This window comes from Vulpes vulpes, chromosome 10, assembly GCF_048418805.1.
Source record: "Vulpes vulpes isolate BD-2025 chromosome 10, VulVul3, whole genome shotgun sequence".
In the NCBI taxonomy this organism is placed as follows: Eukaryota; Metazoa; Chordata; class Mammalia; order Carnivora; family Canidae; genus Vulpes; species Vulpes vulpes.
This window is the reverse complement of record NC_132789.1, coordinates 87393702-87419142: the sequence shown is the minus strand read 5'-3', so window position 1 is coordinate 87419142 and position 25441 is coordinate 87393702. Positions and strand designations below refer to the sequence as shown.

Below are 25441 nucleotides of genomic sequence, written 5' to 3'. Positions count from 1 at the left end.
CTTAAAATATTTTCATTTACAGATAGGTTCTGCTTTAATGAAATCCAATATGTAAAAATCTAAACTTAGGTAAATTGGAAGCTTTATCTACATTTATATTGTTTACATTACAAAAGAGGCCTTCTGCCTTACAAAAGCATTTATTTCAGTGTTCCTTTCAACAGCGAGATCCCTATGTTGCATTTAGAATACGACTTGAATTATTACCGTGTTATTTACACACAGATGTTTTGTGTAAAGCAAGGTTCACCTGAGGAGAGTGTTGGGTTGCAGTAGGAATGGCTCTGAATTTCTTAATCAGTCAGAGAAGAGGGATGGAGGGAAGTGATTTTGAGTGACATCCTCTGCAGAAGGTAAGAAAGGTTCAGCATTAGACTTTCAGGGCTCCTATCTAATCTTGATGTGAAGGCATCTGTCAAATGCACCATTATATCTCTTTAGCTTAAACGGAGTGGTGTTTAGCGATTAAAGTAATGGAACATGAATCAGGAGTCGTGTTTTCTGCTTCTGTCTCTTCCAGGTTCAGAGTAGATACTCTTGACATATTCACTCCGAGGCCAGATTCCCATTTACGAAGCAATTATTTCCATCCTAGGGGATGCAGTGAAACCTTGTTAATGTTCTAATAGCCTGGTGAATGCCTCAGACTGTCTGAGGATTTGGTCTCACTGCCCTCACCAGCTTGGGAACCAAGAGCCAGACCACCCTCTTCACCCACCACTTGTCTTTTTACCTTGAAAAATAAAACGAGTGGTCATAAAAGCCAAATCATCAGTTATGGAATTAAGAAACCAAAACAACGTGTCTCCCCCATTGTGCATAAAAACTTTCTTGAACAGCTTTATTAAATAAAACTTTAAATGGACAGGAAGCGTTTGCTAAAGCTATTGTGTGAGCTATTTTACTCAAGAGAATGTGTTAAATGCATCTTAGCAAAGCAGGGCCAGTTTGTATAGTTAATGAAAAGACAGAAAGATAGAGATGGACAAAATACTGAATATACATCTCACAATCTGCTCTGTGAGAGTTTGAAAGCTGAGTTTTGATGATTTTAGACCTATGGTCTTTGAAAGTAAATACTAGTTGTAGAATTATAGTAGAACCAAATCCTGGATACAATCATTTAAAAATACAATTGCTTTACTTTATCTGTTAAGGGAAGTTGAACTATCTTTAAAAGAAAACAAGGATGGAAGTGCTAGATGTGTATTTAAAGGGGAAAGGAAGACACCATTATGAATTGAAGCTAACGCTTCATTATATAAGTTATCCCCTTTCCTTTTGTTACCGAAAGTAGAATTCATTCAGTTATTCCTACTTTCAAAATTTAATATGAAGCCAGTCTCCCCAGAACCTGAAACCGTGCCTGCAACAGAGTGGTCACTTAATAAATGAGTGAATTAATAAGTAGTCGCCTAATAAATGAATGAAATGCATAGGATGAGTGTAGTCTATTATGAAGGTAGGGTCTGGAATTATAGATCAGACCTTATTCATAGTCCCATTCTCACTGGCAGTTAGCACTAGTGGTTGGTTAGCAGAGGGCCAGGACCCCGTCACTGTATGGGCTATAGGATTCCCAGGAAGGCATTGGTTATAGTAGGATTTCAAGTCCCAGAGAGAATGGTGGCAGAGGTGCTGAGTAAGGGGCTGAGTGCAGGGTCACAGCCAGGCTAGAAACCAGCAAGCCTTGATCCAAGTCTGGATGCTTGAGGTCAGGATCTGCCGTGGGAACTCAGACCATGTTGAACCTGAAGAGGAAGACCACAGTTCCTAGGTGTGGACCAAAGAGTTACATTAAGGCTGAAAACCTGGCAATGCCATGGAGTTAGCCTGTTTACAGCTTCCTCGAGGGTGAAAGAAACACAGAAGAAAGACTTTAAAATCTATGATCCACCAACATCTTGTAAGGTGCTACTGGTTTACATATCAGAAAAGCAACAATTATTAACAAGGGTTATTTGAATGAAGCCTTCCTCGAAGCATTCCATTAATACTGATCCCAGAAATAATCTAGAATAGATATCTTGATTTTTCCTTTAATGAAGAAATCATTCTCCCTCTGCATCAGGAAGGCATGAAACAGATGGCACCATGAAGCTAGGTAATTTGAAGAGAGTTTAATAAAGGAACTATTTACAAAGTGGGGGCTGGATTTAGGAAACCAACAGAGATATTGCAGTGCCCCAGAATATCAATAGTGAGGAGCCCTTTTGCCCTGAGGCATGAAGGGTGGTGTTTGGGGAGGGTTCCCTACAGCTCTTTGTAGAGAGATGCCCAGAGGTGGAGCTAGTGAAATAAACACCCTCCCCTGTTTACCTCCTTCCACGCGCCCTGCATTGGCTGAACCCAACCAAAAACCAGAGGGCACGTAGGTCTGCATCTAGGGCAAGGGAGGGTGGAGGAGGACGGACAGTGGACCTGGAGGGACAACTAGGAGATAACCAGCAGACCTTCAATAGGAAATTAATCCCAATTAATGATACCTCAAAGATGCTGCAAAAAAGAATAAGAATATTCATTTGGGAGAATTGATGAAATCAGCTGCATTGGACTCCTTAGCAAACTGTATGTAATATTGGTGATACACTCTTAAAAGTCCCCAATCTCTAAGTAGCTTTGCTTACTTAGACTGTGAACTTCCCAAGGGCAGGAACTGTTCTTTATTCTGTATCCTTAACAACTAGTACCGTTCCTGGAACATGATATGTGTTCAATAACCATTTCTTGAGTGAGTGAATAAGTTACAGTGAATAACTTTGTGAATGAAATATATTCTGGTTTATATAATTTTCTGATCACAGGAAGTCATATCCAAAAAGAAAAACAATCACAGAAAGCCTCTTTGATCTTCACCCTCGATGATTGAAACTTCTTCCTAAAATACAGCATTGGCTGTTCCCACCATTCTAAGAGGATTACACTAAGCATGAGGAATATTTCTTTGATGACTGAGAAGCTAGCAACACTCAGGGCTGTCATTTTTAACCATAGGTGTCAGCAACAGAGCTGACGTTCAAGACACTGAAAGTTTTTAAACACAAATAAATAAACACGTGGAAATTGCCATATGAGATCAGACTGTTAGTTGGGCTGCCAAGTATTCTCTGCTAAGGCTAAATGTTCTACATTCTTCCTTAAGCGTAAACTCTTTGATTAATTCAGGAATGAACTAGTCAGGTTCCAGCGAGTAGAGATTTTATTTCTTCATCTAAAAGTTTTTTTTCTGCCACTGTCATATTTTGACTTCTGTTATTTTTTTGATTTCCCCAAGTGATTTATTATTTTTTTATGAAATTAAGTCTCTGGACTTTCTGTTTTCTAGTGTCATTCAAAGACTGTTTCTCTCTCTCTCTCTTTTTTTTAAAATTATTTTACGCAGAGAGTGCACACAAGAGAGGGAGGCGGAACAGAAGGACAGGGAGAGAGAATCTCAAGCAGATGCCGTGCTGAGCACAGAGCTTGATGTGGGGCTGGATCTTATGACCCTGAGATCATGATCTGAGCCGAAACCCAGAGTTGGAGGCTTAACTAACTGAGCTGCCCAGGTGCCCCAGTTTTATTCTCTTACGTCAGCCTGATAGGGATTAAGTAGTCTTATCTTATTTCTTCCTTCAACTATCATTTTTTTCTGGTGAAATAATTGCAATTCTCTCTCAAATGTTCTGTATAATCTAAGTTCCTAGTAAAATTATCATTTGGATTGACAAACTCCTCCAAACCTCTCATAATCTTGAAAGAAAATGAGGGTCATTAATCCACCCCCGTTTGGTGTCCTGGGGAGTCTGACTAAGGGTCTGTCACAGGTACAAATTGTCCAGAGAACACTGACTTCCACACCCCAACAAGAGGGCTGTAACTCAATGTGAGTGGATTTTTCCTGGATGATTTTCTTTATCCCTGGAGTAATTTCCTGGCAGCGGTCTCTGGTCATTTCCAATGGTCCAGACCTCTTGTCCCTTCAGAAATCTGACTCTCAACATCAGTTCTGTCCCATTTCTAAAGTAACAAACCATCACAGACATATGGAAACTCCCAGCCTTACAGGACTCATTAAGTGTCCTTCTCCAGGGCTTCCGCAAGTGAAATTCTCCCCTTGACCCTTACCCTAGACTTTGAAGTCACTCTTTTCTCTGGGTCACTGTTAAAAGACCAATACTCCTGCTCTGGAAGAGAGCCTTTATATACCCAAAGACTGACCAGATCTCTCCTCAGTTTTCTTTGTAGAACTGAGTACTGAGCGCCATAGCCCTGTAGCTTGTCTTTTCTATCCCTTCCTTCCTTCTTCCCATTCCACCCTCCCCTCCTGTCATCCACAAGCCATTTTTGTGGCTTATCCTTGAACGCCCTGCAAGTTCTCTGATTCCTTCCTTAGTTTAGTCCTCACTTCCTAAAGAGTGGCAAATTATACTTTTATAAGAGGATAAAGTTTATTTTTAAAATAAAATGTAAGTTATACTATATACATGCATAAACATTTATGAATGTGTATGAGAAGACACATACAAGCAAAAGAATTAAAATCACAAAATAGAGAAGTGAAAAAATAAGAATTAAAAAGATAAAAATCTCTTTAATCCTATCACTGAGATAGCCAGTGTATCCATTCTGATGTGCGTACCAACAGTCTCTTGGAAAAAACCCATATGTACATGTTTTTGGTAAAATGGGACAATACTATTTATAACTTTCTTTTTATCTCTGCTAAATAATGCATTAGGGATATTTTTCATGTCATTAATCTTTTACATCATTTGAAATGACCACATAATATTCCATTTCATCAATGTTCATAATTTATTCAACAAATGTCTTCTTGTTTCCGATTTTTATCTCATTACTGATGTTCCCATGGCTACATTTATGCCTAAATATTTGCACATACCGATATAAAGAAATAATTCTGAGTGGAATTACTAGATCAAGCAGCATGCAAAAAATGGAAGATTGTGTTACAAATCAGCCACATGGCTAAGGTCTGGAATCTGATCTGCTAAAAAGATTGAGAACTTGAAGTAAGAGGAAAACTAAGAAGAAAATGAGACTGTTTGAGAAGAATGTGAAGAACATGACTAGGAAGGGAGACATATAAAAGAGTGGATGCTTACATTTTGTAAACAAAACATCTAGAGGAATGGGGTCCAGATAATACTCCAGAAATCTTGTTAGTCTTCTCCCTACCTTAACTGGAAAACTAACTTTGTAGATTGGGCACCTCAGCACTTCTCATTGTATCTCTTGACATGTTTCCTCAGCGAAGTATTCCTTAGATCAAAATCGGATAGCAAGATCAAGATAGCAGGGATTAGTAAAAGGAAGTTTGAAAGTCAGCATTGTTGACTTCTTGTAGTATTGCAAATTTTTCCCAACACATCAAAGCTGAAGTAGGATATATAACCACTCCCATCCTTATGACTTGTGAAATAACTGTCGTGACATGTTTGTCTCCTTGAGACAAGTCCGGTAAGGGTGTTGTCCCAGTTGTCTCAATGTCTGATTGAAATAGAACGTTGGAATAAATATAGCAGGCTGACTCCCCTTTCAGAAGGGTTCTGAAATACAACGAGGTTTAGGGAGGGATTTGGAGATTGTATCGAATGATGCCATTTTAAACGTGACTTGAGGAAATTAATAATAAAAATTATCCGATGTCTTGGGTGACCATGGAATCTGCCCTCAATTCTGGACTTGCATATTGCTTCAAGCCAGGATAACTCTGGAGGCCGGAGGAAACACATGGCATACCAAGCAAAGAAGGAGATAAAGAGCAGAAGAGAAAAGAGAAGAGAAGGCAAGAAAAGAAAGAGGTGCAAATGGAGAGAAAGTAGAGAAACTGGTTCTTGCCCACAGTGGCACGAAAATAATGATTTGCTAACCATGTTCTGAAGACTTCTGTACCAGGGGTCTTGAAATACTTCATTCTCTTCTCCAGAAGAAAAAAAGATATTTTAAAATTTTATGTCAGCACGCACAGCATTGGCCCTTAATGCACACGTGTGCGCACACATGCGCGCGCACACACACACACACTCACACACACACTTAAATAGTCTCCCAGGAACAAAACAGAGTGAATGTCAGTCCTTGATGGATTAGTCTGCGATGAGTCAAACGTAGAACCTCATGGGAATATACTTCTAGGAAATCCTTTCATGGATGCTTCGAACACAGCTCAAGTGCAGGTTCTTTGATGTCCATTCTTTCTGAATGGGTTCTTGAGCATCGACCTCTCCAGAAATGTAAGCCCCACTTCTCAACACTGTCACCAGGATAGGGAGAGGCTACAGCTGACAGCAGTGACTGGCAGGAGCCTGGGAAAGTACAATAATATTCTAAGTTGTCTTTCGTTTTATTTTTATTTAGGCTAATTTGCATGGCTGGTTTATGCCAAACGAGGATATTTTTCTTTCTCCTTGGAATAGCTTCCTGTTAAAATATCACTCTTTTCAAAATGCCCAAATATTACTGCGATGAATAATAAGACAGATGGAAAATAGGAAGGGCGGAGCAAGTTCAAAATGCTTTATACTTGGGAGGGTAATTTAGCCTTGCAGATTCCCAACCTCCATCTACTTTACTGGTCCGAGGGCACCTCCCACTCCACCCTGTGCAAGGACCAGAGAGGCTCTCAGCGTCCACAGGAGTCACGTCAAACTCTACTGCTCCCTACCCAGGGCCTATTCAAAGGGCACGTGACATCTGACTGTCTTGAGCATAGTGTGATATACTCTAAGGAGGGAGCAAGTCCAAGGAAAGCTTCCAGGCCTGGGGCTTTGCTACCTGCAGAACTCTGCATGAAGCATCAGCCATTTTCCAGAAGGAGTACCAAAAATCCAGTGCAGTGTGGATTTTCAGAAAATGGGGGATTGCAAGTTCTTTATCCCTTTCGGAGCAGACAAAAGCAGGAAGCCACCACCAGCAAAATATTTGACTAAATCAGATTCACAGCTTTGTGTTGCTCGTAAGAGGGGTGTGTCTGTTTGATCCCCATGATGGCAGCTGCCATCCTGATGGATTCCAGTGTTGTTCCCCTAGCTATAATGTGTTTCTGTCTCTCCTTCCTCTACCAAAACCTAGCCCAGCCTCCCAGGCCCACGTGAAATGTCAGCCGCTCTCCCAGGAAGCCTCTCCTGTGTCGATGCCTCCTTTCTGTACCAGTTCTTCCCTCCACTAAACAATTTAGAGATTAATAATGTAGCAACAGGAGAGATATTAAAAAGCCATCTGGTGAGCAGCCCCTGACACAGCTTAAAATACCTACAAAAACAAAGAGATGACAGCTCGCAGTGAAAGCGAGGACTTGGACTCAGAGATCTGAATTCTGTTTCTCGACCTACTACTTACTGGCTGTGTTGTTTAGGGAGTCGTTATTTAACCTCTTCAGGCTTCAGTTCTAGAAATAATGATAACACCTACATCATAGGGTTTGAGAGATGAGTTGATTATAATTATAAACAGTGTAAGTGGCATGAATGTTAGTTATTTCCACTACTGCCTTGCAATGGGATAGACCACCTAGTGCCATGGTCCTGGGGGGTGGTCCACTAACTTACTGACTGATGAACCAGATTGAAAATGCACTGGGTGGTCTACTCACATCTTTCTGTTGCAGTCAGCAAAAGCCTCTGAAGGGGGAGAAAGACTCACTGTTCCTGACTTTTGGTCTGTCCCTGAGTACCAAGGGCTCATAGTACCATAGTTCCACTCATTCATTCACTGAACAAATACTTAGTGAGTGCCTAGTAAAGTACTGAGAACTAATCTCAGAGCTGGATATACAGCAATGAACAAACCTGACAAAAATCCCTGCTTTCATGGAATTTATAGAGAAAACATAAATAGAAGTAAACTATATGGTACGCTAGAGCCACAAGAATATCTCACAGGGTGGGTCTCACGGTTGAGCAGAGGAGCATCCATCCCTCAAAGGGTGATGACTGCAAGTCCTAAGAGTGCCGGATGCCCCGAAAGCACCAAAACCCCTCTCAGCCAGCACCTTTTTGGGAAAGCTAACAAGCCTGGATGCTACTGAGGCCCTGCAGCTCTGCGGGGTTGGACAGGCTTAGCCTGAAACCCCAGGTGGCCATGGTTCCTTCTTCCTCTTAACTGTCCCTTCCCCCGTGGTGGCTCAGAAACCATCTGTTAAGAAAAGTGCCTCATGTCGTTTTTATTTATTAGTTTTATCTTCAGTCTCAGGGACCTGTAGGCATGTTGAGGATAGAGCCCAATTCTTATACTTGAATTGCACACAATCGTTTTCTTAGGGCTCAGTAATAATAATAATAATAGCAAGTGCTGACTGAGTGCTCACCACATGCCACTGTGCCAAGCACATCAGGGGCCTTGATTCTTTTAACCCTGTCTCCACTCAATGAGGTGGTGCTCTCATTAACTCCAGATGAGATGGTGGAGACACAGAGAGATTAAATAATCTTGCCTACGGTCACTCAGCCAGTCAACAGCAGGTACCTTAAAGGTACTGTTATGGGCTAACATGTCCCCCCCACCAAAGTCCTATGTTGGAAGTCCCAGCCCCCAGTACCTCAGAATGTGACCATATTTGGAGATAGGATCTTTACAAAGGTAATTAGTTAAATGAGGTTGTGTGGGTACATCCTGATTCAGTATGACTTTATATGACTTTATAAGAGGAGGAACTTGAAAAAAAATAAATAAGAGGAGGAACTTGGGTATAGACACATAGAGAGGGAAGTCCATCTGAAGACATGGCAAGAGGGTGGCCAACAACCAGCCAAGGAGAGAGGCCTCTGCCAACACCCTGGTCTTCAGACTTCTGGTCTTCGAGACTGTGACCAATAAACTGGTGTCGTGTTAAGCCCCCCAATCTGGCCCTGCCATCTCTCTGTTCAACATGAGGCAACATCTCCAGTCCCCTGGGCATCTGGTCCAGGAGCTTGAGACGCTTGTGGTCTCCTCAGTGCTGAGCACATCAAGAGAGATACTCATCCTCATCACATTGAAGCTGTGATTCACTGGCCAACACCCAGCACAATTTATGGAATAAGACTTCTTCCTTCACCAACTCATCGGTTCATTCGACCCGTGATTATTGATGCCTGCTGTGTCCCAGGCACTGTCCTGGGTCCTGGAAACATAAAGGTAACCAGAATCACGTTAGAGTCTCCAGGTTACAGTTGCAGTAATCATACAAATAAATGTAAATTTCATTTAAACCAAGGAATTGTACTAATAAAATCGAAAGAGCCAATGTTATTGGTGGTGAGAATGAAAAAAGAAGAGCTATCCAATGCCATGGCAACAGTTAATAGGGGAGGTTGTCCTAGTAAGAGAGGTCAGCAAAGGTTTGGGCCTTGTGAGATGCCCAGGATGATGCAGCTAAGCAAACCCAGAGGGAAAGGACCAGGGCTGCAGGTGGATGAGAGAGCCGAGCAAAGATTTACAGCAAAGCATTCAACACACCCAGCCCTGCTTCTCAGGTGCTTGCGAGATGGAGGGAGGAGAGATGGAAAAGGGGGAAAAGCAAGGAAGGAAGGGGAAGAGATAGAAAAGAAGGGAAGTAGAAAGGAAGAAGAAAACTAACATGAATAGAAACCTGGTATATGCCTGGCAACGTGCTAGGTGTCTTCACATAACCCAGCCCATGTTTTCAACCGTAAAGATGCAGCTTTGCAGGACTAGAGTGAGGTGGGAGACGTGCGTAACTCTGTTGGCCCCTGCATCCCTCAGTTTTACACTACAGGTGCCTCCTGCTAGCCCAGGCCCTGTGGCTCCACTCTACTTGCGGTACCAACCATGGTGGCCCAGCACCCCCACCTCCCACCCCCAGTGCTGTGCTGCAGGGGACTGAGCTCTCTCTCTCAGAAGCAATGCACCTGAGCTGTGAGCTCCAAAAGCTTGCACAACCCATCGTACTCCTGGACAGTCCCTGCAGCCCTGCTACTACAGTCTGTGCATTCCGCTGCTGCCTCTGCAGCCTCCCTCAGGACTTTGATGGAAGCCCAGGGGGGCTGGCCAGGACAGCAGGAGGTCAGGAATTGGTGGAATGTGAAGGGGTGTGCTGGAGGATTCACATTCTCCGGCAAAGTCCAAGATAGCAGAAATGGTTTATAGCCCAAAACCAAGACCGGGAATATAAGCAGAGAGATAAACTAGGCTATTTTAAATTGCTGCCCAAGAAGTGCTTTCGTGCTATGTATAAACCAACAGAAAAAGAGAAAAGCAAGTGCCTCAGCTCAGATCAAAAATATTTTAACATACATTCACATGTCACTTTCAAAAGGCCTAGCAGCACTTAGGTAAGAAGGAATTTCTTTTATTTTCTAGAATTCACCAGCAGATTTAGCTCTATCACTTCCCCTCCTCCTTTGCTAATGAACACAAGTAACAGCTAAATGAATTTTCCTAACACAATATCCCTGCGAGGATGACTAAGAGCCTTGTCTTTTCCCTAGGCTGCCATCTGTATTGGAGTCCACAAGAGAATTTTGTTTTACCATTTGATGTAGGAAAAGCTTTGATTCCTTTTCGGTAACAAAAGCACTAAATATCCCCTTTTACCATGGCTACTAGGAAACTCCAAGTTGTGCTTCACGTTCAACTGTTGCAACTACATTGGCCCTTATGCTTACAATTACTATTCTTCTTGTCTGGTCCTGATTTTCTGCCCTACTTGTAGTAATAGTTTCATTGCACATATTTTTATTATAAACTGCTGTGCATTCTTTGGGAAAAGAGAGTATAAACAAAATCACACAAGTTATATTAGCTATCCCTGAAAGTAGCTTCTCAAACTAAGAATTTCTAAATAACTGCTGTCTTGGGCCATTGCTTTAATAGCCTGAGCCACTTCCATGTGACAGGACATTGCCTTAGCACCTCTAGCCTCCACGGGAAATCATTTGAGTTCAGAATGTGTTATTTTTCTATCGCTACATTTTCAGGAGCTTAGCAGCTTAAAACAAGAAACATTTGTGATCTCACAGTTTCTGTGAGTCAGGACTGTGGGAGTAGCCAAGCTGGGTGGTTCTGGATTATAATTTTTCATGAGATCTTGGGTCAAGATGTTGCTCTGGGGCTGCAATCATCTGAAGGCTTGACTGAAGCTGGAGGGTCAGCTTCTTGGAACGCTACCCTGTTCCTGGACCTTGTACAACAAGTGATCCCGGAGAGAGCAAGGAAGGCCGAAGCCACAATGCCCCCTTCTGACCCAGTCTCAGGAGTCACACGACATCACTTCCATTACATTCTATTCATTGGGAATGGGTCACTAAGCACAGACCACACTAAGGGGGGTGGGAGGAATGAATCTCCATTTTTTGACAGGAGGAGTATCAAAGAATTTGGGATATATTTTTAAAACACTGCTCAGAATACAAAGCTGCTTTCATTTTTTTTTAAGTACATATAGCCAAGGCACAGCTTGGTATTCAATGCGCCTTTACCTAGATGCAAACTAGGACAGAAAAAAGGATGAGAAAGAAAATGCTTTTCTCAATTGATGCGCTGCCAACAAACATCCAACCACTGCAGGCTCCATGAAGTTCCAAACACAGGCATATGTGGGAGAGAGAACATGACCCCAAAAAAAGTAAGAATAAGAGAGAGAAGGATAAAAATTTCAAAAGGAAAGAAAGAGAGCTATGTTCCTAGCTAATCTTAAAAGTCAGCCCCATTTGAAACCACAACAGAAGACTAAAACCAAGGTGGCAAGGTCTAATGCATCTAAAAATTACTCTCATCTTTTGCCAAGCCTTCTAGTTAGACCCCAGGTGAGAAAAATGAGTGGCGACTCAGAAAGCAAAGTTAATAGGAGCTGGAGGTGATGAGGGTGCTGGGGAGTGGGGGGGGGGGAGTGTCAATCACAGCTCAAATTGTTATAGATCCATGTTGCCAGGAAAAATCTAGTAACTCCAGCAGGCCAGATGCTGGGTACCTCGTATATCCCCCTGCTGTTCTGGATTTTGTTGCAGGAAAACTTAGCTCCTCATGAATCTAAAGATTGCCCCCTGATAGTGCAAGAGGCAAACAGGAAAATAAGCAAGCTTTCTAACTCACCTTAATATGCTTACCTCTGAGAATGAACACCCTAGTGCTAAGGTTGATTCACAAGTTAGTTGGGTTTTCCTTCTCCTTAAAGTCATCTTTGCTCCAGCAAAATTGGCATAAAATACTCCAATACATACCAACTAAGTAACCAGCTCTGTGAGGTGTGTAACATTCTTGTCATGTGAGAATTAACTAGCCTAAAATATGGGCAGCCGAAGAGTATATTCGGAATAAAGCGTGCAGCTTAGAGCTTTTTTTCTTTATTAAGATGCCCAGATGCCTAAAGACATTAAACATGTTCATTCAGTAGCATTTAACTGCACAGCCCCCACCGCCACCCCTCAGCCCACCATCCCACCCACATGTCAGCCTTCTGACCCAGCAGAGGATACCTCCCTGACCTCCTGAGACTGAGTTCTATGCCCTCCATGGGCATCCATAGGAACCCTATGCATAATAAATGCCTACGGTTTTATGTTTATCTGACGATGGGTCTGTTTCTACTTCAGATGTTAGCCCTCAAGGGAAGGGATTCAAACTTAGTTACATCTGTGCTGAGTCCGAGATGGTGCTGATGTAGGTGCTTTACTTTGAGAAGGGATCCCAGGAATAGGGATGGAATGTGCAAAGAGAAGAATAAGGAAGAAAGGGAAACCAACACGAGGGTGTGTTCCGGAAATGGTCACCACTGGATAAGGGAGAACATGAATAGATACACACCCACCCCTCACAGGTGAAGAGCTGCAATAAATCTCTCACCCTTCCTGGTCCTGTGGGATGTGCATCAGTGCAGGGCTCTGTGGCGGGCACTGAACACACATGCAGGTGAAGCCTTAGGGCAGCAGAGACATGGTGCTGTTGGGAAGCCAGTTGCTATAGCAGTGGCTCATTTAAAAGGTAGACAAAGGATGTGAGACAAGAGACAAGGGATGACCAGATAGTAACCAGATAGGAGAAAGGGGTAATAATTCAGAGCCCATCACAGTAATCTAGCAAAAGATGATAGGGACTTGAATTCACACCATGTGGGGGACATGGAGAGAGCTATTTTGGAGAGAGCACTAGTCGACCTTGCACACTTGATGTGGGTGAAGGGAGACAAAGGCAGCGAGACAGAGGGTGCTTCTCTGGGTTCTGACCTGGCTGCCTGGGCAAAGGGGGAGGAGGGAGGGAATGGAGAAGCCCAGGGGGGTTGTAATAGTCATGGAGGACCTTGGGAGTGGCTGGAGACCGAGGCTTAAGGAGAGGGAGTAAAAAGCACCAATGAGGGCCCAGCTGAAGTGAGAGGCTGTGAATTCCGTGTTTTGTCCGCCCCAAGCTGCATGACGCCAACAGTTTCTGTAGGCTGGCTGCAGGGATAAATAATGTTGACAGCAGATCCGATCCGAGCTTGGGATTTTGCTGGGTGGGTCTGGAAGAGCAAGGGAACAAAGGAATTGAAAATAGGCCAACAGTGGAGAAATACTAGCTCATATATTCCATTTTATAGCAGGTTCTAGATGATTTTGGCAACCTTTCCACATGGTCCAGATTCTTAAATTAATACGTGTAATATGGTGATTTCTCCAGTCTGTGACCTGAAAAAGAAAAATAATGTATCTGGTGTAGTTGCTATTTAGAATTTATGGCCAACTTTTTTTTTTTTTCTTTTTTCTGGCATTAGTCAGAAACTCCCAGAGTCTTCCCAGGCAGCTGTAATGAGCTCCTGGTGACTCCCCAACAAGAACTGAGGTACTGAACATTTACAAGGCACATCTGACTTGGCTTCCACCCCCAGCACTCAACTGTCCCGGGGATGCTGGACATAGAAAAGCCGGAAGGGCTTTGAGTGGTCTTTTCCCTATTCAGGACTCCATTGGCAGAACACCTGGGTGGTTCAATGGTTGAGCATCTGCCTTCGGCTCAGGGCATGATCCCGGGGTCCTGGGATCGAGTCCCACATTGGGCTCCCCATGGGAAGCCTGCTTCTCCCTCTGCCTACGTCTCTGCCTCTCTCTCTATGTCTCTCATGAATAAATAAGTAAAATCTTTAAAAACAACAACAACAGGACTCCACTGGCATGCGCCTGCTCCTCAGCCATGTTTTATTTCTCATTTTCTATTTTCTGCACTTCTCCCCTCCCCACGTCCCCCACTCCCGCTCCCACCTCTTCTCTAGCCCCGCCTCACTCCAGTCCCTGGTGCTGTAAGGTGACAGGAAAATATTCAAATCCTCCCCAACATGCTCCTGTGGGTCATTTCCTTGAGTCCTGGACTGGTTTTACAAGTGCTCCAATTACCCAGACGAGAGTGGAGGCCACGGGGCATGTCTGGCCCTCTCCACCATGACATGGTGTATTCCCATTCGGGTGGGAAGTCACTGCTGTTCTTCCCCTGGTGGGGTCGCAGGGTCGGGGACAGGGCCTGAAGCCAACCCGGCTGAAAGCTCCAGGGCCTTTGTTTTCTTTGGTTCTTTTGTTAAGGTCTTCTCTGTCTATGTGAACATTATTCCATCTAGAGTGAGTTTTCAAACTCTTGACATTTGCTTTAAAGGTAAGTCTGCTTTGAAGACTGGTGGAAATTTCAATCATAATCCTATTCATAGTCAAGGAGTGAGTGGGAACTAAAAATATCAGCATTTTGGATTTTTTTTTTCCTCCTGAGGCCCTGAACAGAAACACAGCAAGTCCTCCCAGGGAGGTGGTCCAGCTCCCCTGCCTCATGGCCAGCCCACTCCCCCCATGTCAGCACCTGCTCCAGGAAGCCCACGGCTCTCCCGAAGAAGTACCCGTGAGTTTTCAAGGCTGTTTTTCTAAACATGTAAAATGAAGTTCCCTAAATACATTACAAATTTAACAGGCAAGACAATTTGGCTATGGAAAAACCTCAGAGCAGTCAGGATGTTCGAAGTATTAAAAGCCAAATTAGCTGACAAGTATCATCTCCACTCTACGTGCAGCCTGACATCAAGCAGTTCTAAAAGTTATTAGCAAGACGTTGTGGCCAGAGAGGACTACGTGCTGCTTTCAAGCCCCCGTTCATTATTCATTGGCTGGTTCTGCCTCTGCCCTTACAGGGCAGTTACAGTCTCTAGGCGTGAACAAGCCAAGCAAGCACAGGGTTGGAAAATATTTTACTTGAAAGGCAATTCTAGCATAGACACTGATTTACCATTGATGGCTTCTTGTGAGTCAGTCTTTCTAAAAGAGGAAAGTTTCCTTTAAAAAAAAAAAAAAACCCTCCAAAATCTGTCAACTTCTTTTTAACCAGATCTGTCTTTTGGAGTTAGATTTAAATTAAGACAAGATGACTCACTCTGCCAATGCCTCATTAAAATAGAGATATCTTAAGAAAGCCAGAAGTTTGGACGTTAAGAGGTTGGACACAAATTGTTCTTCCATTTCTGGAGTCTTGCTCTTCCAAAGACAAAGACATCTGGTGAAGCTCTTATTTCTTGCCCAACAGCGTCAGGTTACCCCCTCAGCAATGTGGGCACGCATTCTGATTGACAGGCTGGGTTAACAGTCCGTAGCCAAGGTAATAGCCATTTGGTAGGCTCATACCAAAGCTAATTATTAAAGTTAATTAACAGGAAGCTTAATTAACTTATTAGCCATCCAACAGTGAAGAAACTGCTAAAGGGTCGCGAAGGGACCAGTCAGTCCTCTGCTATTTTATTTTAGGGTAAGGGCAAAGCAAGAAAATATTTACCAATGAAACAGAACAAAAGGAAAAATTGCTACAGATCAGAGGCACCATGGTAACACTCCATTCTGAATGCTGTGCTGCGTCCAGAAGACAAGCGATAATGATAACAATTTCTGGTAAATTGTATTAGATAATGCTTGTCACAGATATACAAGCAACTGAGCCATTGTTTCCTTACTATGAACTTATCTATTCCTTTCATTTAAAATCCAAGGGGAAGGAATTCATCCACATGAAAACACATTGCATTCTGGACAAATTGCCTAAGAGTTTCTGCCGATGCAGAACGTGGGAGACTGGTGAAATAAAAGTGGATGATCGTAGTAGGCATTCAAGAAATGTTAGTTACCCAGTCATCCTATGTACCCACCCCCACTCAGGCCTGTCTTTATGATTAGGTTCATCCTTACTTTCTGGCCGAAAAATATTAATGTGACATAATATGCAACCTACTACCTGTCCAACATTGGGTAAATTCATCCAAATCTGTAGAGACCATGGAGGAAAGAACAGGGGTTTGTGGGCCAGACTGAGATAGATTCAACACTTGGCCCTGCCACCCGCTTGGTATGACTTGGGCAAGTCCCTTGGCCCTTCGAGACCTCCCTTGTAGCACTGTTGTATGGAATAAAGGTTATAGCACTAAACGGCCTAACAGTGTCTGGCCTGGAGCCAGACATCCATAAATCACATGATGGGGTTGAGTGAGATATTTAAGTGACGAAGAGCAGGGGCCTATTTATTCATTAATTCTTTTCTTTATATATGAATATGGCGCATATTCTACATTCCATATCCTGAAGGAGCTCCTGGAATCACCCTGGGGCTCTGGAGAAGACTAGACTAGTCTTACACCCATGACCCTTGTGGACCATGGAGAAGGATCTGAGCCATTCCACTCTATCTGGGGTCTAATTTGGTTGCAGCTGTCCTAGGTTTACCACAGGGTAGAGGTTCTCAAACTTTCTGGTCTCGGTACCCCTTAACACTCTTTAAAAAATCACTGAGGATTCTGTATTAGTTTTCTCGTTTCTGCTGTAACAAATTACCACAAACATATGGCATAAAACAATGAAATCATATCACCTTACAGTTTTGATAGAAGTACAAAATAAGTCTCTCTGGGCTAAAGTTAATGTGTCAGCGGGGCTGATTCCTTCTGGAGGCTTTGAGGAGAGTCTGTTTCTGAGTTTTTTGCAGCTTCTTGAGGCCACCTGTACTTCCTGACTCATGATCCTGTCCCTCATGGCTCTAATCTCTGCTTCTGTAATCACATCTCCCATTGCTCCCTCTGATCACCTGCCTCTCATAAGGACCTGTGTGATTGCATCAGGTCCCAGCCAGATAATCCAGGATAACCTTCATCTCAGATCTTTAATCATATCTATAAAGTTCTCTTTGCCACATAAAGTACCATTCATAGGTTCTGAGGATTAGGGTGTGGACAATTTTAGTGGGTCACTATTCAGCCTACCATAGATCTCAAAGTGTTTTTGTTTATTTGGATTATATCTATCAATGTCTGCCATGTTAGAAATTAAAACAAAGGTTTAAACAGCATTTATTTATTAATTCCCTAAAAAAATAATAACAAACCCATTACAGGTTAATGTAAATATAAATTTTCATGAAAAATAATTTTATTATCCAAAACAAAAACTAAAGACAGTAAGAATGACATTATATCATATGTTTACAAAACTCTTTAATGTCCATATTAATAAAAGATAGCTGTTGTAATATTTTTTGATTAAAGTCTATAAAGAAAATCTAGCGTCATACAGATATGTAGTTGGAAAAGGAAGATATATTTTATTTGCTTTTTTCATGTAATTGTGCATATTCTTCTTTGATACTACACTAAAACTCAACAAGTGGCATTTCTTTTTTTTTTAAGATTTTATTTATTTATTTGAGAAGGAGAGAGAGAGTGAGAACACAGAGCAGGGGGAAGGAGAAGCAGACTCCCCACTGTGCAAGGAGTCTGACAACACAGGGCTCAATCCCAGGACCCCATGATCACAATTGAGCTGAAGGCAGACATTTAACCCACTGAGCCACTCAGGCACCCCTCAATAAGTGGCAATTTCTAAAGGTTAGTTGCAATATGGGAACTGAAAACATACCCATGAATTTTTCATACTGTGTTATAGTAAACCCATTGATCTACTTTAAATCCACTTTGATGAGCTCTTTTACCCATGGATGATTTTATAATATTGTATTAAAATACTAGTCATTGGTAAATATTGGTTCACAAAGTTATGCAGATCTTCTACATATTGACACATTTCATCATATGAAATTTAAAAACACAGTCATTAATATCACAAGTTTACCAGAGAAGTCTTTAAGAATTAGAAAGCTGTCAACAAATTTTCCAAAATTCTAACTTTTCTACTTTTGATAGAAAACTCAAATATTATCTTTGGCAGCTAATACTGCTGGTTGACTCCCTCAAAGTGACAGACTCACTTAGTTTATTTTTGAGACAATGTCTGCCTAATACCCAAGTCCAAATAGCCATAGTTAGTCAGCACTTCTTTCAAATAAAAAATGATGATCCATGACGGGGAGGAGGGGTGGAACTTAGCTAGTTAGCCTACAGCTCAAACAATCACAAAGTGTTTTTCCTCAAAACAATCACCATAATTTGGCACACCATGTAAGGGTTTATACTTCCCATTTTGTCACACAGAATATTAAAAAGGCATGCACTCAGGGATTGAGATTAATAAAATTAATACTTTTTATCACTTAATCAAGAACATTCTTAAATGGAAGTGGCTTTGGCTTTATAATGGTCTTTAGCATTTATTTCTTTTCCTGTGAGTTCCTGGCAATTTGGTGTCACTGCCTGATTCATGCCAAGGAGCCAACAGCTTTACCCACTGTTGTCTTTGCAAGCATGACAAATGTCAAGACAAGACAAAGGCAAATATCTAAGTATTATTATGAAAATAGTCTTGATCTAAATAGATTCCTTGAGAGATCTCATCTAATCCATGAATGTTTTCTATCAAGAGCCTCCTCTGTGATTTCTAGCAATCAAGGGTTCGAGATCATTCCTACCTGTTCGCTATCCCTTGTAGTATCAGCTTTGTATGGCAGGGTTTTCAAAGTGTTGTCTGTAGCCCCCTGGGAATTCCCAGACCAACCATATAGAGAAAGCCACAGAGGATCTCACAAATTAAAAAATCATTCAAATAGTATGTGCCAACAACACTGATAGTTCTGTTGATTCTGTTTTGTCCTTGAATCTTTAGGCCAGCTCTTATTTTCACTATTAAGGCAACTCCTGCAAGATTTGGAACTCGAGCTGGTTGGAGGGCAGAGTATGTTCAGATCCTTCTTGCAACTCTTTCTTAAATAGAAATAACCTACACAATGCAATCCATCTTGGAGACATTCTGGTTTGCATCCCCAGAATCACACTGTGTCTCATGCCAGAAGGCCTTGCTAACACTGATTGCTAAGGGGATAAAAATAGATCATTAAATAGCAGAGAAAACCAGAATGATTTCTAAAAATAAATACTAATTAGATATACTTTTTAAAAACAAATGCTTAGTTACTTGTTTTCCCCTTCAATGTTAATTTATGGCCTTATTGCTTGTCATTAATAAGTCCTTTTTACCAGTGTTGGTAACTTGTTAATTTATAAAACCCTTCTGGATACATCATCTCATATGATTCTTGCCATAAATCTAAAAGGAGCACCCATTTTAGAGATTATCAAAAAACAAAAAACAAACAAAAAAAATCCAAAAAAAAAAATTCAAAAAAATCCAAATAACAGAGACCTAGTGAAGGTAACTGATTTACCCAAGTACTTTTTACTAGTTTTCTATTGCTGTGTAATCAATTACCATAAATGTAGTAGCTTAAGACAGCACAAATCTACTGTATCAAAGGATACAATGTCTCTGTATTAGGGGTCTAGGCACAAGCAGGCTGAGCCTTCTACTCTGAAATCAAGGTGTTGACAGTCTTTTGTGAGGCTCAGGGTGCTCTTCCAAGCTCACACAGGAGCTTAAAGAACTCAGTTCCTTGTAGTTTTAAGGCTGAGGCTCCTATTCTCTTTCTGACTATTAATAAGAGGTCAGCCTTAGCTCCTAGAGTCTTTCATTGGGTCCTAGACCCATGGCCCTCTTACAATTAGAGGCATGGCAGCTTACTTCTTTAAACCCAGAAGGAAGATCTCTCTCCAGGTGCTATGATGGAGTCTCATATAATGTAATGTAACAAGAGTGCCTATCCCAGCACCCTTGTCATTGGATATAAACTTTTCAAGGGAGCCACTATCTCCTCACACACAAGGGATCATACAAGGTGTGTACACCAGGGGACAGGAATCTTGGGGACCATCTTAGATTTCTGCCCTCCATACATCCACAGATCAGTTACAGTTAGCTCTGGATTTTGATCCAGAGCTAGTGATTCAGCAGTATTCCACGTGAGCTGAAGAGATGGGATATTGGGGCCTTGAGCTCCTACACACCTGTCCTTTATCATACCCATTTCCCCTATAGAGCTTCTCTTTAAAGTCAGTGAATCCTCCCTTCCCCCATAGAGGACATAGTTGAAGTATATTCAACAAGATAAAGATCAAGCAACTTGATCTTGGTTGGGACCAGTCTGATGCAGGTCAGGAAGGTATCCTGAGTGCCAGAGAACAGCACCACTGATGGTGGCATTCTCCTGGGTTGCTGGAGTATCTTTGTCCCTCATACACAGATACAGATAGGCCTGTATCTTTGTAGCTGCCAAGTCCCTTTCAGAATACAACACTGTGCCCGCCTACCCCATGTCCAATCCTGGTTTGTTCAGAGGTTCTTTTCCCATGTCCAGCAATCCTAAGTGATCTTATGGCATGGCTCCACCACCTGGCACTGTGCTCCTGGGGAAGTCATAGGTAGCTGTCCAACTATATTTGTTCTCTCCTTTTTGGGTGCAAAGCTAAATATTTCCGAGGCTCCCCAGTGGTTAGGTACGGCCACAGGGCTCAGTTCTCCCCAGTGCAATGTGAGTGCAAGTGATGTGGGCCACTTCCTGCCTGACATATAAAAAATCATACTCACTCCTCTGTGCTCTTTCCCCTTATTTTGGCTAGTGATAGGTGATGATGAGGTCTTCAGACATGAAGAAGCCACAGATGGAAGTAACCCACAGATGGAAGAAAAGTGGCTCCCTCAATTCTCTCAGAATAGTGACGTGAGAAAAATACAATCTTTTATGGTCTGGAAGCATTTCCTATATAGGTCTGTTACCTTAATGTAACTTACACTAACACATTCTCTTCTGCTTCCACGGTTCCTAACCCAGTGCCCACCACAGAGTAAGCAATTGGTCAAAGAACAAATTAGTGAGTATTTGTACCTATTCAGAATCCTGCCATCTTCTATTTATTTTCTTCTTGCAACTCAACATAATTTTATCACAGCAAACAATGAATGCTTTCAAACATCTAGTGTTGGTATTTAATGGTCTTGGTATTGATCACAGAGGACCTTGATGTTACCTTGAATTTCTTGACCAATTTCATCACCCGAAAGGCATTTTCCTGAAAGCCAAGCTGGGAAACGTGAGCAGAACTGCTGTGGCACGTTGTCAACAGAGAATCTTGATTTCAATTTGGATTCTCCTGGTTTACAATAATAAGAGCTATGATTTCTCGAGTGCCTGATGTAGAACAGGTTATGGATAGTTAGATGATAGATAGGTAAAGTCTGACACACACATACACGCACACACGTATACACAGGTGTACATTCTTTGTGTGTATGTGGTGGAGGGATTACAGATTTTTAGAATTTCATTGCATTTCTTGATGCTTTTCTGTCATATATGTATATTCTTAATCTGAACAATGAGCCTGCAATATTGGTACTACCATCATTATGCCCTTGATGTAGATAAGAGATAAGACTCAGAAGCTGAACATATGCAGGGTCAAAGTTGGTAGATGGCAAAGCAGGCTTCAAACCCAAATGCTCTCTCACCTCTCCATACAGACTTCTTGTCTACTACGATCCCTACTTCAGGGTTTTCCTGCCACTGAGCCAATCTGCCTTCTTCGCCAGGAATAATTGCATCACCTCTAGCCCATATGACATTTTGGTACAAATTAGACAAATTAGAGCAAGGCTGCCCTTCCTCAAGATACTTTGCTGCTGTCTGCCAGAAATTTGTTGCAATAAATATACAAGTCTTCCATATCTATAATATTCATGATGCTGCTCCCTAGATTGTTCAGTGTTCAACCTACACAAAGTGTGGGGCTGCCCTAGGGAAGAATAGCAAACTGTCATGGAGAATGTGATCCAAATTTTAACATGATCCATTTATACAGCTGGGTCTTGGGGCCCAGAGGACTCTTGTTTCTTGTGGAAGTTTGGTGGTTCTAGGTCTTCCTATTCTAACCTAAACCTGCTTACAGATGACTCGAGGAGAGAACTGCCTTATTGTTTCTCTTGGCTTCCATTCCTTTACCTGTGAACTTCTGAGTCCTCAGGAGTAGCAACCCAGACCATGCAGTTGATTTTACTTCTACCAGAAATGCAGTGGCTCCGGGAGTACAGATTTCAGGCAAGTGTAGAAGGGAAGCAGCTGCCGGTGCCACGGCAGAGCTGGGAGCCGCAGAGGCTGTGGCAAACGTAGCTCAGCCGTCCTTCAAGATTCTCTCTTGATCTGGAGATCACCTTATTTCTCCTTTACTGTGCAAACCAGAAAGAGGAATGGAGGTATAACAGGTTCATTGGAACATTCTTGAAATTAATCAAACAGATATGTGTCCTCCAAGGCAGTGCATTAGGACGAGCCTGAGAAGAGAGGGGGAGGTTGTGTTAAAAACTAACACAGTCCCCAAAGGGCTTGAAGGATCCAGGGAGCTATAATTCCCAGATGCTGCTGCCTAGATTAGTAATTAATAGTGCTTCTTGATTTTGTCTTTTGTTGCATGTAGATTTTTCTGCTTTCGGAAGGAATTGCTTCAGAGCAGAATGAATTTATTAAAGTTAACCTTAGGTCATTTGGAAGAAGGCTTCGGATCTGGATGATCACTGGTCACCAAAGGTTACCTGGTCTCTGTGAGCCTCCGTTTTCTCATCTGTGTAATGGGAAAAGTTAATGCTGCCTACTTTGCAGAACTGTTGAAAGAACCTAGTAAGAAAATTATATAAAGCATTTATTTACCTAAGTGCCCGGCATTGAGCAAGCACTGGGTAAATAATAGTGATTATGATCAGTATAACGATAATACAAAACGAATATGATACCTACCTTTCCCAAGGATGACAAGATATTTCTTTCCCAGTCTTGTTCCATTTAGCAAAGTTTCCGCCAAAGCTCGACACTTACCACCTTGAAAGAAATTCTGCAGGAAAGACAAACCGTGGAGAAGAATTAATTCAGTGACATAAATTTGTACGTGCTCTCACTCTGCCTGCCACGTCTGTGCCCTCCACTTCTGTTGCAGATTGTGGCAGTAATTCTAACCGAGTCCAGTCTTCTGAGGCTAAGAGATAACAAAGAAATAACTAGTCTGGTGGAACTACCACGGGGATGGGGAGTTTAGATAAAGACACTTATTATTAAATTGCGCAGATCCCTTTGGACCTGGGACCCAGCGTTTCCCACCTGCCCACTCCCACACTTCTGCTGTCAGATCTGGATTTAGACATGCGGCTGTGTTCACATGGAATAAGAGAATTTGTGAGTGTGGCTTCAGCCAGGAAAGGTAAGGCTGGGCTTGGATCTGAAGGCACCCCAGCTTCTACCCCCCTTTACCTCTCCTTCACCAGGATACCAGCCCTCGGTAAAAGAAGAGATGCAGATTGGAATGTTTCTGAATTGATTTTAAAGTCCAGTATAATGCAAGGGCACTGGGGTGGCTCGGTCTGTTAAGTGTCTGACTTCCTTATTTCCGCTCAGGTCATGATCTCAGGGTCGTGAGATCGAACCCTGCATTGGGCTCTGTGTTTAAGATTAAGATTAAGCCTGTTTAAGGGATCCCTGGGTGGCGCAGCAGTTTGGCGCCTGCCTTTGGCCCAGGGCGTGATCCTGGAGACCTGGGATCGAATCCCACATTGGGCTCCTGGTGCATGGAGCCTGCTTCTCCCTCTGCCTGTGTCTCTGCCTCTCTCTCTCTCTATGACTATCATAAGTAAATAAATATTAAAAAAAAAATTTAAAAAAAAGATTAAGCCTGTTTAAGATTCTCTGTCTCCCTCCCCCACAGCTCGCTTGCTCTCTCTCTCTCTCTCTCTCATCCAATATCATGCAAATGTAGTTATACAAATGACTGCCTGTGTGGGTAGAACAGTATGTGGGACAAAAAAATGGGAGGATGAAGGTGGAGAAGGACACTTCCTACAACCAAATAACGAGTTTTAATGGTACAGAGCCACCCCACATGGTTGTACAGGCTATGGGGTGTGTGCCACCTGAACAACTGTACGTGGCAATCCTGAGTCTGAAACCCCTCCCTCTTCAACAAATGGCAAAGGCACACCCAGCCTAGGAGGGGAACATGGGTCCTTCCAGGATAAGCACAGATATGACGCTTTGCATTCATACACTACGTCCCATTCTGTCTTTGTATCCTATGTGTGTGATACCACACGTGTGATGGCATCATGCATGATGGGTGTGTGGTATGATCTGATTTTTTTAAGGGGGAAAAGAAGCTATTTGAAGCTGGAATAAACCTTTTAGGAAATTCCAGTCAGTAGGCTTTTTGTTTTGGTTTGATGTCTTTGCCTTTTTCTTTGGTAGCTTGATCTTGAGGTTAATATTAAAAGGATGTCATAAAGACTTCTGCAAAGATCTAAAAGACGAGAAAATGACAGATGATTTCTGGGTCAGGCTGACTTTGTTTTGAAAACAGAGTCCATATAAAGTTTGGAGATGGGATAATAATGAGGCAGAGGGCCGCAAGGGGTCAACGGTATGGAAAAGTCTGGGGGCTTGGTGATGAGGTGGTAGAAACAGGAGACCCCCCCCCCGGGGGGGTTGCAGGGGGGAACAGGAAGGAGGGAGGTTGCTAGGCAACTTCCCAGGGCAGAGGAGAGAGAGATCTTGAGGGAGGACATGCTCTCAAAAGTGCTGCTTGTGCCGTGGGTGGCTACCTGCGGCCGGAACAAACAGACCCGAGAGTGGGTCACACCTAGCTGGCAGCGCGCTCAACCCAGGCTGCTTCCTGCATAATAAACGCTCCCGAAGAGTCAAGGGCACAGAGCCCCAGAGGAGGGGCGGCAAACAGCCTGATGGCAGCCAGGACACAAAATAGAAAGGAAAGCCTTTCTATTCCAGATGTGTGCCACCGAAGAGAGGATGGCAGGGTGGTTGGCCCCCAGCGCTGGGCTTTCAAGCCACGCTCCCTGCGTGCCTGCTGGCCTGCTCCTCACTGCGGGGAACAGGAGAGGGGACACAGTCCTTGTCCACAAGCAGCTCCCCATCTCGGGAGCAGAGGCCCAGCAGAGCCGGCGCCAGTCAGCTGCAGTCATGGGCTATAACCAAAGCGGATGATTAAGAGCCGGGCTGCGAGTCCCAGGCTGTGCACTAGCCGCTGACTCTGACCTCTCACCTGGAAAACACCAACTGTGAGGGCACCTGTGTCCTGGGAAGGGAAGGCGCTGACAGCTGGAGGTGCTAAGGCTAACGCCTGGCCAGCAGTAGGGTTGTTAGGTCGCCTCCAGACGGGGTGAAGAGCAGGGTTAGGAGGGCA

General features: G+C 42.9%; 1 long non-coding RNA gene across 2 annotated transcripts in view; it reads right to left on the bottom strand.

Moving 5' to 3' along the window:
- Window positions 1-17594: 17594 nt before the first annotated feature.
- LOC112933416 (uncharacterized) overlaps window positions 17595-25441 on the bottom strand; it is a 166778-nt gene continuing 158931 nt past the window's right edge. Inside the window, exons 9-10 of one of the 2 annotated variants that reach the window (XR_011994975.1) lie at window positions 22996-23089; window positions 17595-22875 (exon numbers count right to left, since the gene is read on the bottom strand). This is a non-coding gene — a long non-coding RNA (uncharacterized lncRNA). The remainder of the gene's footprint in view (window positions 22876-22995; window positions 23090-25441) is intronic. The other variant, XR_011994977.1, reaches the window with a different exon arrangement.